We start from the raw sequence: 12467 nt of genomic DNA, 5'->3' as shown, positions 1-12467 counted from the left end.
TATATTCTTATTACTGGTCTGCATGACTTTGAATTGATTTTGTAAGGAGAAATGATGTCTTGGTCACTCATGTAAGTTGAAGGGATAAAAAATTATGCCCAGAATAGAAAGAGTGGTGAGAATTACATAGTATTACAAATTCACTCAAAACATTTCACAAATAAACAAAGCAGTTCTTGAGTGGACATCATTGACTCTAAACAGACAGTGACAATGAAGTGGAAATTTTCCTTTGTACTATGTAAATTATATTACCAAGAAATTTCTTGTCCTTTCCAGGAAATTGCTCTATTTAGTTGACGTGTTATGTGGCTTTTTAAAGTGTCTTCTGAACATTAAAAGCAGCCGTGGTTTGCTATCACTGACTATAACTCCAAAGGAATAAATCTCTCATTAAGAAAAGGAGCTGCAGAAGTATTCTTAACCCTTCAGCCCTCAAGAGTGACCAACAGCTAATTTCTCTTTACAATGTCACCACTGAATCAAATGTTAAGGTCATGAGAATGAAGGAAACAATCACCGACTAGAGAGGCACTTTATTGTTAAACAAATTCTCCTTGTCAGGACCATGGAAAATGTATAGAGAACAGTATGGAGAATATGCAGTATGGATATGATATTAGGGTGTAAAGGATTAAGAGAAGGAAAAAAATGCTTCAGAGGTAGCAGCAGAAACTTTAATCTGGATACAATTATGTTATTTTGGACTGAATAGATTATTCATTTTATTGTTCTGATATTTTTATCTTAGATCTAACCCTAAGCATCACAACTGGACAGCACAAGCCAAGCAACAAAACTGAAGAGTACAAACATCAATGACACAGACCAATCTTGGTGGAAGAACCCTGGCGATTGGCACTGGAAGCAAGTACAAGATTATTTATCATTTCCATCAATTCTAGATTTTATTTCAGGCCCAGCCTGGGAGGTCATTGAATAGGGGTGCAGCTGGCCCAGAGTTTTCCTCTTAGGGGCAAGTAGATGTACAGGAAGGTTTTTCACCCAGCTGTTGTTCCACCACCCCCATTCATTAAGTTCTTTCTTTTTCTAGTTCATAATAATGAGAAATGGTGTGTGTGCCACAGTTGTTCAAACAAGTGCTTTAAGGGTCTCAGGTTCCAGGGCTTAGGCTGTTGGGTCTCAGTTTTTATTGAATCTCAGGTCTTAGAGTTTAGGTTTCTGGCTCATAGAATCTTTGGATCCTGGGTTTATTTGGTTGTAAGTTTTTTGGGTCATTAAGGTTATTTTAGGTTCAGGTTCCAGGGCTTGGGTTTTTGGGTCTCAGTTTTTATTGAAATTTAGGTCCTAGAGCTTAGGTTTCTGGGGCATAGAATTTTCGGGTCCTGGGTTCTTTTGGTGGTAAGTTTTTTGGGTCCTAGGTTATTTTAGGTTCAGGTTTAATGGGTTTAGGTTTTTGGGTCTTGGTTTTCATCTCCAATTTTTTCAGCTTACATGTGGATCTCTGGGTGGTAAGTTTTTGGGTGTCAAATTTCTTTTCTCAGGTTTCTGGGTCAAAAGATTTTTCTGCCTTGGGTTTTTGGGTCTCAGATTTCTTTTCTTAGGTTTCTAGGTCAAAGGATTTTCCTGCCTCTGGTTTTTGGTTCTTAGATTTCTTTGGGTTTAATGGGCTTAGGTTTCTGGGTCCTTGGTTTATAGGGTGATTGATTATAGGGTGTCAGGTATTTTTAGTTATATTTTTTGGGTCTTAGGTTTTGGGTCATATAAATTAATGGTCTTCGGTTTTTTAGGTCTCACATCTTTAGGGGTCCCTAGATTTTTTAGGTCTCAAGTTTTAAGGGTGTCAGGTTCATGGGACTTTGGCTTTTTAATTCTGGGTTTTTGTGGTCTTAGGGTTAGGTTTTTTGAGTCCTTTCTGGGTGTGGGATTTTTGGTCCTTACTATTTTTCTATGTGCTCAGTTTAGGTTTTTGCTCCTTACTTTGGGTCTTTTTAATCATAATACGATTTTAAAGACAAACAGTATCGCAGGGGTCATGGGTTCAAATCCCGTACGGGCCTGAAATTTTTTTCAGGTCCTACTTACAACTACTAGTTTCAGTAGTGTTCTTAGCTGCGAGGATCTTCTAATTTCATCTTTCCACCGCAGTGCAAATATGTGAATTTTCATATATGTAAATCTTCATTCACTCGGATGTTTATTTGTACCCAATTCATTGACCAGCTCCCAGTTGGCTTGTTAGCTCAATTGGTAGAGCGCTGCACCGGTATCGCAGGGGTCATGGGTTCAAATCCCGTACGGGCCTGAAATTTTTTTTTTTCAGGTCCTACTTACAACTACTAGTTTCAGTAGTGTTCTTAGCTGCGAGGATCTTCTAATTTCATCTTTCCACCGCAGTGCAAATATGTGAATTTTCATATATGTAAATCTTCAGACAAACAGTAAGTTTAAGAATTTATTTCATGCCTGCATGACCAAATTTTAGCACTTGTTTGAACAAAATTCTGGGTAAGTTAACACTAGATTTGTTTGTCACTATTGCTGCATAATAGACTGCGATATATTCTATCATAATCTCAGTTTTAAGGTCTAATGCATTATTGGACATCCTTCATCTACCAAATTCAATTTTCCAGCCACAGGTGTGTGATATAGTTTCAAATTGGAGCAGGTACATATTAAGCAGAAAGAGGCGGTTGTTCTCACATTCGTATAAAGAGTTGCTAAATCTTTAAGGCAAGGCTTGTCATCTTAGGGAGAAATAGTTCAAAATACTTCTAATTTCAAATAATCCAAAAGCTTTAGGAGACTAAGGAATATCTGAGAGCAATAAGATTTCTTGGTTATTTTGGTTAACTGATTTTTCCAATCTTTTTTGGGCTTAAGGTTTTTCCAGGTCCCAGTCTCTTAGGTGTTTGGCTGTTGGACTTTAGGTCTCAGGTCTTTGGGTGTAAGACTTTTGGATTTCAGGTTTTCTGGGTCTGAGATTTAGTTTCAGTGGTATGATAAATATTTATAATAGTTAATTTCTAATACCAACATTATGCTGACAGGTTTTTCTTTTATTTCTGGGTCTAAGGTTTCCACACTATAGGTTTTCTTCTTCCAAGGTGTATTAGGGTTTTCAAATCTAAGTTTGGTGTGTCATGGCTCTCCTTTTCTTAGGTTTTCCAGTTCTCAAATTTTTTTGGGCCTCAGGTTTCTGAATCTTGGATTTCCCAGTCCAAGGTATATTTTGGGTCTTTTTTTGTGGGCCCAGGATCTCTAGGGCTGAGGTTTAACCAATTTTAAGTCCAGGGGTGATACTATTTTACAGATCTCAGATTTCCAGGTCTTAGTACATTTCTGGGTCTTGGGTTTAAGAGCCTTAAGTTCTGAGTATTAGGGTCCTGGATTTTGGTCTTAGGTTTCAGGGTCTCAGATTTCAAAGTCCTTAACATATTCCTATCATTTCATAGTAAGTATGTAAGTATAAGGGTTAAAGGCCTCTGGGTCTCAGATTTCTGAGTCTTAGGCTTCACAGTTTTTGTTTTCTGGGTTATAGTGTTTCATACACTTTTTGGGGGGCAGAAGAGGGTCTTGGACTTCTGCATTCTAAATTTAAGGGTAGTTAAGTTGGCATTTGTCCTAAGAATTTAAGGGAAACATGTAATTGTTGGATTTTCTGGCCCAAGGGTTTCCAGTGTTTTATGATTTTTAAGGATTCCAGGTTTTAGGTTGGCATAATGTTTGTGGTAATATTACTAAATTGAGTACATCAGCAGGCTCATTACCACAAACTTCTTTTAGGAGTACTTTTAGTTTGCTTTTCATTAGCTCACCATTTTGTCCTGTAGGCTGAATATGTGGCTGATGGCTACATTGTTTAAGCAGATAGCTCTTCCACAGTTAAGAAGGTTTCATTTAAATTTATTGCAAAGTTCGGTTGAATTTCATTTCATGCAAAGTGAAATTCTTGATGATTTCATGTAAGTATTACCAGCTATACTATACAATATTAAGCCTCACAGAAGATACCTTTTCTGCTTAGGGTAAACACAGTAGGCTACATTTCCATTTAATTAAATTTCTTTTTCCCCTTTAACTATTTTCTGGTTTTGCAAGTCATGATATCTTCTTGGGTCTCTTGCAGGATTCTACATTTTTTTCAGAACTTAGTTCTGAAGGACATTAGTTTTTCTAAGCTTGGTATTGCAAGCTTGATCTTAAAGTAATTAGGTAAGTTTAAATTTCATGCCATGAACTTGCTTCACCAAGAGACATAATTTAGCTATTAGCATCATTATCTTAATTTGTTAGGTCATCTACAATGGTAATGAGCTTGCATATCAACTTAAGTCTTTAGGATACTGTTTAATTTCAGATTGGTGGTGGCACACACACTTAGAGGCAAGAACAAAGAAAAAAAATTTAGCTAATCACATCCCTGCTGGGTTGTGGAAGCTCTGTGTGTTCTAAGAAGTGTTTCTGATGTCCTCTAAAATATTCCAACTGAGAAATCCTGTGATGCTTTGTCTGATCCTGAAGTTCAAGCTGGGGACAGTTGGACACTTGGAAGAGTTGACCTCTTGCTCTTAAGTAGGGAGGACAGAGTAGAGGAAGGTGAGAGTTTGCTCTTTTGTCTTTGGGGTTTTGCCTAATTTGTCATGGAATCACACCATCAATTTGACACATTTTGGCCTCTGAAGGTGCTTTTGTGCATTCAATGTATCTCTTGAAATGTTCCACAACTAAGGATCATTAAAACAGTTGCGCTGAATTGTAGGACTCAATTTAGGTGCATTTACATTGGGAGTGCGGATTTTTGCTGGATTTCTCTGGTCTGGCTTGATTGGACTCACATAAATGACATCAAATTGAGCTAATAGTTACTGGGGGTCTCTCTGATGGGTTGATACTGAATCCAGAATCTCGCTTCTTTAGTTTTTCATTTAATTATAACTTAAATATGGCACAAAATATTAACAATAGGCATAGACATAAATAAACAATTTTTTTAAACAATTTTTTTTAATCAAGTAGCATTTATAAAACCACATTACCATAGATACTATTATTTTAGGATCATCATATTTTTCACATAATTATACAGCTACTAAAAATTATAAAAGCTAAGCCGTTTCAGGAATAGGGAAAATTTGTTCACTTTTGATAAAAGTAGCATATTTCTTAGAGGAAATAATAGCATTTGTTATGATAAAAATTATCTTTATTGCTATTTCAGGAGAATTATGCCAAATTATAGCCAAAGAATTTCTTTTTTTTCCCTAAAGGAGAATCTTTTCATGATGAAATTATTATACTATTTCTACTTTAATTTTAGGAGTAGTTTAGTGGTGTGTAATTTTTTTTTTCATTTAACAGGGTAAGAGCATGATCATAAACACTAGATTTATTCATGAATAGGCAAAACCCATAATTACTTTTTGGTTAAAGGAGTAACTTTCCATTTGGGAATAGTTTTAGTTTCAGGACTTTCCTTATTCCTTTGTGGATAAAACTTATTTAGTTTTCCTTAACAAAAAATAAATAATAAGGGTTTAGTGTTGATATAAAAAGATAGGTACTTAGGTTATATTCATATAATTTTACAATATAGTTGTTACTTTAAATAGCCTTCACGTAGCCGTTCGTAGGCTCGTTAAGCAATGGTCCAGTCACAGATAATTTTGTGCCTGGAACATCCCTTGGAATAAGCATAAGAATAATAAAAGAACATTTGCGCCTTAATTAAAAATATCTAACCAAACTAGGGTTTGAAGCCGATGCAAATCGCATAAATAAATAAAACTAGAGGAGCTTTAGGTATTTTTTCCATTTCGCTATTATAATCAGCGCATCGTAGTTGATACTTTAAAAACTTCCTAGGTTTACTATCATATATTTTTTTCGCTTATTACTTAGTTTAAGGCTCGTTCAGCTTTGTGCGTTGATTGCCTGTCTCAGATCACAGACGTTCTCTGGAAATTTGTTCTTTTGTTTTTGTCCTCCAATTATTCCTTCACATGCACGTGCATGACTAGAATTGAAAAGGACTAATTCTCCGTAGACGTCTTGTGATTTGAAATGGTCAACAAACAAACCAAGCCGAATGTGCATAATTAAATAAAACCTTTCGCAAAATAGAACTTAGTTAGAATAAAACTAAACCTTTCCAGTAGTGTAAGGATAAGAATAGCGCCAAAGTATTTTCATTTTAATTAGAGAGAGAGATTCTGGTATGGGTATCTTCACAGATGAGAGACGTTTAGCGACTTGTGTTCTTTGGTGACATTTGTGTGATAAAGTCAAACCAGACTAGTGTGATTCAGTATCTTTCCTTGCTTTCAGTGTCGATGCACTGAAAATTGTGCACGACAAGTTAGCGCTTCGGCTTTTTTTGTCCAGGTTGGGAACATTTCTAACTCAATTAGGTTTTTTTTTTCTACTAAATTTATGACGCGATTGCGAGCTAAAATTAATTCTATTGCCGCGGAGGCAAATCACTTAAGCTTTTGATACATTGACTTGCAAATCAGTACCTTCAGTCAAATTCCATTTTGAATTTTTTTTTTTTTTTTAAAGTCATTAATTCCAAATTGATCAGGTGTGATATTGTGACAAATTAGGAGAAAGACCCCAGAGGCATTGGGAGCAAACTCTCACTTTCCTTTACCCTGTCCCCCCTACTTAGGAGCAAGTGGTCAACTCTTCTAAGTGTTCAACTGTCCCCGGCTTGAACTAACGGATCAGATGAAACTTACCAGGATTTTAAAGTTGGAATAATTTATTAATTTTTTTTTTACAGACAATTTTAATTCATCAATAAAATATTGTTATCTTCACTTCTGTGTTGCTTTACTTTGCAATCCAACCGTTTAAAAGTGAACCAGATAAAACTCACACTAACAAGCCAAGTTCTGTAAAGACTTTATAATATCGTTAAGGAAATGCGTTCCCCAAACAGTTTCCCATTGCGTTTGATTTAAGTAAAGAGTCCTCCTCTTTAAAAACGTAACGCGAATTCGTCAAAAGCGCAGAAGATAAAATTCACCAAATTCTTTACTTTAGCAGCAATTGTTCAAGTTGTCACGCAAAGAGACGCGTGACCTCATCTTCTGTTAGGATGACCTTCTTTAACGATTGTAAACAAAAGTGCTAAATTTTCCCTGAATTATGATTCAGTTTTTAGTGTGATGAGATAGAAGCACACTTTATACTAAAACCAAACGTACTAGGAGAACGTATTTGAGGAATACCAGCTGACGTATTTGCGTAACGTAACAGAAAATTTTTGTAATGCAAGGTAGCGCGTGACAAGACTTAACCCTTTAACTCCCAGATCAAATTTGTCACTCTCCTTACTGTCAACCATACAATTCTTATGTTAGTTCAGGAAATTTAGTATTGGATCAACCAATTAGCGCCAAATTTATATTTTTCTTTATTCGTATCACTTATCTGGTTGATATTGTATTGATATTGCAAGGAGAAATTCTGTCTTGGTCACTCATGGGAGTTAAAGGGTTAAAATCTTGTGGGACAGATCTTGGATACTCAGAGTAAGTTATTGATAAAACCTCTCCGTTTGTTCCCTCCTTAGAACAGATTTAGAAACAATTATGGACACCTGAGAACAAATTCCACACCGAAATCATATTTAATAAAATTCAAAGATTTTAAGCCTGGAAGATGGAACAATTTGCTTTCAAACCTTTCTTGAGTTTGAATAACTGTAAACTGGAACAGTGTCTATTTCAAAGAATGAAACAAGATGGAACTTTCTGCTGCAATCTTGAATACATGTCTCAGAGACTTTTTGAGACTGAACTTTTAAAACCGAATTTAACTATCTTTTGATAGGATAACCAGGAGAGGTTTAACAAAACTTACTCATCACATTTCCAGTAATTGATATACAGTCAAACTGCCCATTCAGCCAAAATATTGAAAACAATTGTCCTCTCTGGCATTACTGACCACACAAGACAACTTTGGAACTTAACTTATCATGTTTCCCTTGTAAAAGGATGTCTGTTTTAAACACATTTTGGCATGGATGTTTGACTGTTCTAAATAACCCAGACTTGCAGTGTATCATGCTCTGTTTCTTATTGAAATTTATTTTGGAAGATGCAAAAGATCAGAGAATAACATGGAAAGAAGGTATTCAGTCAGTCAGTCTGAAGTCAGTCAGTCTGTCAGTCATTCAGCCAATCAGTCATTTAGCCAGTCAATCAGTCAGTCATTTAGTCAGTCATTAAGGCAGTCAGTCAGTTTTTCAGTTATTCAGTCAGTCAGTGGGTCATCCAGTCAGTCAGTCAGTTTTTAAGTCATTCAGTCAGTCAGTAAGTCAGCCAGTTCATCAGTTAGTCAGTCATTCAGACAGTCAATCAGTCAGTCAGTAAGTCAGTCAGTCATTCAAACAGTCAGTCAGTTCACAGGTTAGTCAATTAGTTAAAGTTTGCCCGTCAAACCATACATGGTTGCCACACATAAAAGTTTTAAAATTTCTGTAACAAATTCCCTGCTAAAAATAAAGATATCCAGACCAAATTACACAGAATATCAGAGACTGCACATGAATAGCAGCCTCCAGCTTCTCCTGACAGCCAGTCCTTCCACTCCCTCATACATTTTCCTCCAATTGCAATCAATCCTGGCCTCATTCCACAAAAGAGTATGACAAGAAAATGGAGGCATAATGATGTTATTAAGTTATCCTGAGTTTTCTTCAAAATTTCAAGTTCTTCCTAACTCCAAGTTAAGTTTCTGTAACCCCCAAGCCTTAAAGAATTTTTCTGGATCATTTGTTGACCTGTGGCAACCATGTATCAATTTATTTAGATAAACAGTTGTATGTCAGTCATGTTGAGGTGCATAATCACTCATTTATAATAAACTACTGATTCTTTCATCAAAGAATATTTATTTGAGTGCATTCTGGAAGGCAATTTAATGTTGCCACTTTTGATCTATTTGTGACCGTTGACTGATTGAAGTATGAATGGGTGAAACTCTTATTTCATGCTGTATCATTCATGCGTGGCTCAGACTCCACAATAGTTGTTTATGTGTTTCCACAGTACACAATTCACAATCAGTGAAGCCAGTGACTCTGCACTAGGATGATTTTGTATACCCATATCGCTGCCTGCCAGCTAGATGACTGTCCATCAGTCAGTCAGTCAGTACTTTGTCAGTCACACAGTCAATTAATTGGTCAGCCAGTCACTCAGTCAATTTGTTGGTTAGTCAGTTGGCAATCAATGTCAGTCAGTTCTCAGTCAATCACTTAATCATCCACACAGTCAATAAATCAGTCAGACAGTCAGACAGTTGCTTTATTGGCCAGTTAGTCATTCAGTCAATTTGTCAGTTAGTCAGTCAGCAGTCAATGCAAGTCATTGGACAAGCCATCGGTAAGTCAGCGAACCAGTCTCTTAACTACAAGAAGGTACTGTAGTCAACCATCCATTAATCAAATGCTTGCCTGTCAGCAAGCCAATCAGTTGGTAGGTTGATCAGATGGTCAAGCAATCAGTAAATCAGCCAGTCTGACAGTTTATCAGTACGCCAAATAGACAGGAGGAGGGTCATTCATTCTGTTAGTCAGCCAGTCAGTCTGTTAGTTAATCAGTCAGTCTGTTAGTCATTCAGTCAGTCTGTTAGTTAATCAGTCAGTCTGTTAGTCAATCAGTCAGTGACTCATTCAGTTATTCAGTCAATCAGATGGTCAAGCAATCAGTTGGTCAGTTAGTCAGTTTAACAGTCACCAAAATACACAGTAAGTCTTTTAGTTACATGAAGGTACTGTAGTTGACCATCCAATAGTCAGTCAATCACAATTAGTCAGACAGACAGTCAACCAGACAGGTGCAAGTCAACCATTTTGCCTGTGACCCCAATATCTTGCAGATTCTATGCTTTGAAGGCACTTCAGTTGCAGCTAGTTCCTCATGCTACAATAATTGTTGCTTGGCATCTGCTTCCAAGCGCACCAAATGGTGATAGGAACAACTTGGAATTTCTAGAATTAGAAATTCCCAACATAGCTTCATGCTTTCTTGTAAAAAATTTATATCCCAGATAAATGGGTTCATTTTTTGGAATTGTGAATCAAACAGTCAACTCTGACATCAAACAATGAAAAAAGACAGAAAAATCAACCTTAACTCACTGCATGTTGATACACTGCATGTCTGAGATGAATTTCAAGATTACGTCTCACATGCACTGATGCTGCTCTAAATCAAATCAGCAGCATCATGCATTTACCACCTTGCATCAAAACAAAGCTTAGCTTATTAAAAGAGTTTGTTTATCTGGTTCACCTTACAGCTGGATTGCAAAGAATGATAAGCATTTTGGAATAGATCAGCTTGAAGCTTGGTCCACTTGTTCACCCACCAGGCATATGATCTGAAAAAAGCAAAAGAAAATGTCACACATTAATAAGTGTATTGCCAAAAGAACACAGTTTCGTTGATTGTATCACGAATGACTAAATATTATTTTCAACATAAATTTCTCAAAAGTAATAAACATGTTACTTCTCATGGTTTTAAAGGAAAATTGTAATATACTAGAGGGGGTTGTATCCTTGCCAATCTCTAAAAAGAGGGTTCCCTATATACTTTTTACATCAAGCATGATTGGGCAATTTTTCTTCTTGTGAGTCGTGATTTGTTTTTTTTTTATTTGTGAATTGTGATATGATTTTTTTTTATTTGTGAATTGTGATTTAAGATGCTAGGATCTTTTCATGTCCATGTAAACAAAATTTTTTTAAAATTTGAATGTGACCTGTGAATTAAGAGCTGAATTAAGTGTGATTCATGAAGCATTTTGTTCTGCCTGAAGAATTTCCAACTATTGTTTTGAAAGCATATGTATTGTTCTCAAACAGCTGTGGTTACTGGTAGGTTTTGATTTGATCAATAAAAGTCACAAAACAGACCACTAATGGTTCAACCAAGTTCCAAAAGTAATGAATTGATTGGAGCAAAAGAAGTCAGGCTTTGACAAGACTTTCATGCCTGCCTCCCAAATATTAGTCAGTTTTACTCGCCTGTCAGAGGCATAATAACAGTACTTTCCTACAGTATATCTACCTTTCAGTCAGTATAAACAGCCAAGAGACTAGTCATTATTCATTACCTGGAGGGGAGGGGGGTTGGAAGATTTTGAAGGAAATATATTTTTATTTCAAGGGGGATTGGAGAGGTGATCAGTCATTGCCAACAGAGTATAAAGGGGTAATATAGAGGGGGGGAGGGGGTGGAGGAATTTGGAGGAATCATATGGTTTTCAGGAGGGAGTGGAAGGGTGATCAGTCATTGCCAACAGAGTGTAAAGGGGTAATATAGAGGGGGGGAGGGGGTGGGGCATTTTGGAGGAATCATATGGTTTTCAGGGAGGAGTGGAAGGGTGATCAGTCATTGCCAACAGAGTGTAAGAGGGTAATAAAGAGGGGGAAGGGAAGTCAAGGATTTTGGAAAGATCATGTGGTTTTCAGGGGAGAATGGAGGGATGATCAATAATTGCCAACAGAGTATAAAGCAGGAACATAGAGAGTTGACTGTGAATTGATCACCAATGTTTGGGGGGAGGGGGGAGCAGAGAGGGAATCTTAAGAATACTACAGAACCTTATGGGGGGGGGGGGGGAGAAATCAGGTAAATTTTATTGTGACACAACTAAAATCTTCCAACTTTCCAGGAGATATATAATGGCCAGTAACTAACCAATCAATCTGATCAACTGTTATTTGTCAGTCAGCATATCAGATTATTACGTTCTCAGACAATCAGACAATCAAATATTAGTAAGTATGTCCCTTAAAAGCCAATCCGTCAATCTTCAAGTTGATAGGCCATACAATTATTTGGCGAATAAGCATGGTTTCTAACTAAAATTTCAATACGTTTCCCTAAACAAAAAAAACCACCAATTTACCTACCAGAAGGCACTTGAAGAGTGGATTCGTTTACCAATGAGTATCAAACATGAACAAGATCTTTGGGTTCATGCTGCCTCTTCCAGCCGCTGAAAACGTGGAGTAAATTCACCAAGTTAACCCCTCCGGAAATACAATATCTATTCGCCAAAAACTTCCAAAAAGTAGAGAAAAATACAAACTAACCATTTAAGCCACATTTTACAACGGTCCGCCATGTTCCACGTGAAGAATTGATTACTGCAAGGAATGGTGGGAGAAAAAAACTCTCCTCTCCATGGGTAGGGTCAGTAGCACTGAGAAGAACTCAGCGATAGAAGGTACAGATCGTGAAAGTTTTATTTTCATGCGATCATTGCAAGAGCAAGAGCCTATTAATGGGCATCTGAGAAGACCTTGGATTTTTATCATGGTTAAGAAGTGGGGGCGGGAGGGGGTGCGGGTGGGGAGTCTTCCTCTTTAGTTTCGTACCTTGGCCTTCCCCAGTGTACACGGATACGAAAAGGCTATGAGGTCAGACCTCTGACCTCTGCAATTGGGGGATGGTAGTTTACTATTATCAACTTAA

The 12467-nt window shown here is 36.9% G+C and overlaps 1 long non-coding RNA gene across 1 annotated transcript; it reads right to left on the bottom strand.

The window, feature by feature from the left end:
• Positions 1–3863: 3863 nt before the first annotated feature.
• Positions 3864–12283, bottom strand: LOC149037033 (uncharacterized). The gene is made up of 3 exons (XR_016180749.1): positions 12086–12283; positions 11903–11988; positions 3864–10362 (listed from the first exon to the last, which is right to left on the bottom strand). It is a non-coding gene; the product is annotated as an uncharacterized LOC149037033 (long non-coding RNA).
• Between the last annotated feature and the right edge of the window lie 184 nt (positions 12284–12467).

Source organism: Pocillopora damicornis, chromosome 11 (assembly GCF_964200805.1).
Source record: "Pocillopora damicornis chromosome 11, jaPocDami1.2, whole genome shotgun sequence".
Taxonomy (NCBI): Eukaryota; Metazoa; Cnidaria; class Anthozoa; order Scleractinia; family Pocilloporidae; genus Pocillopora; species Pocillopora damicornis.
This window is presented reverse-complemented; position numbering and strand designations above follow the sequence as displayed.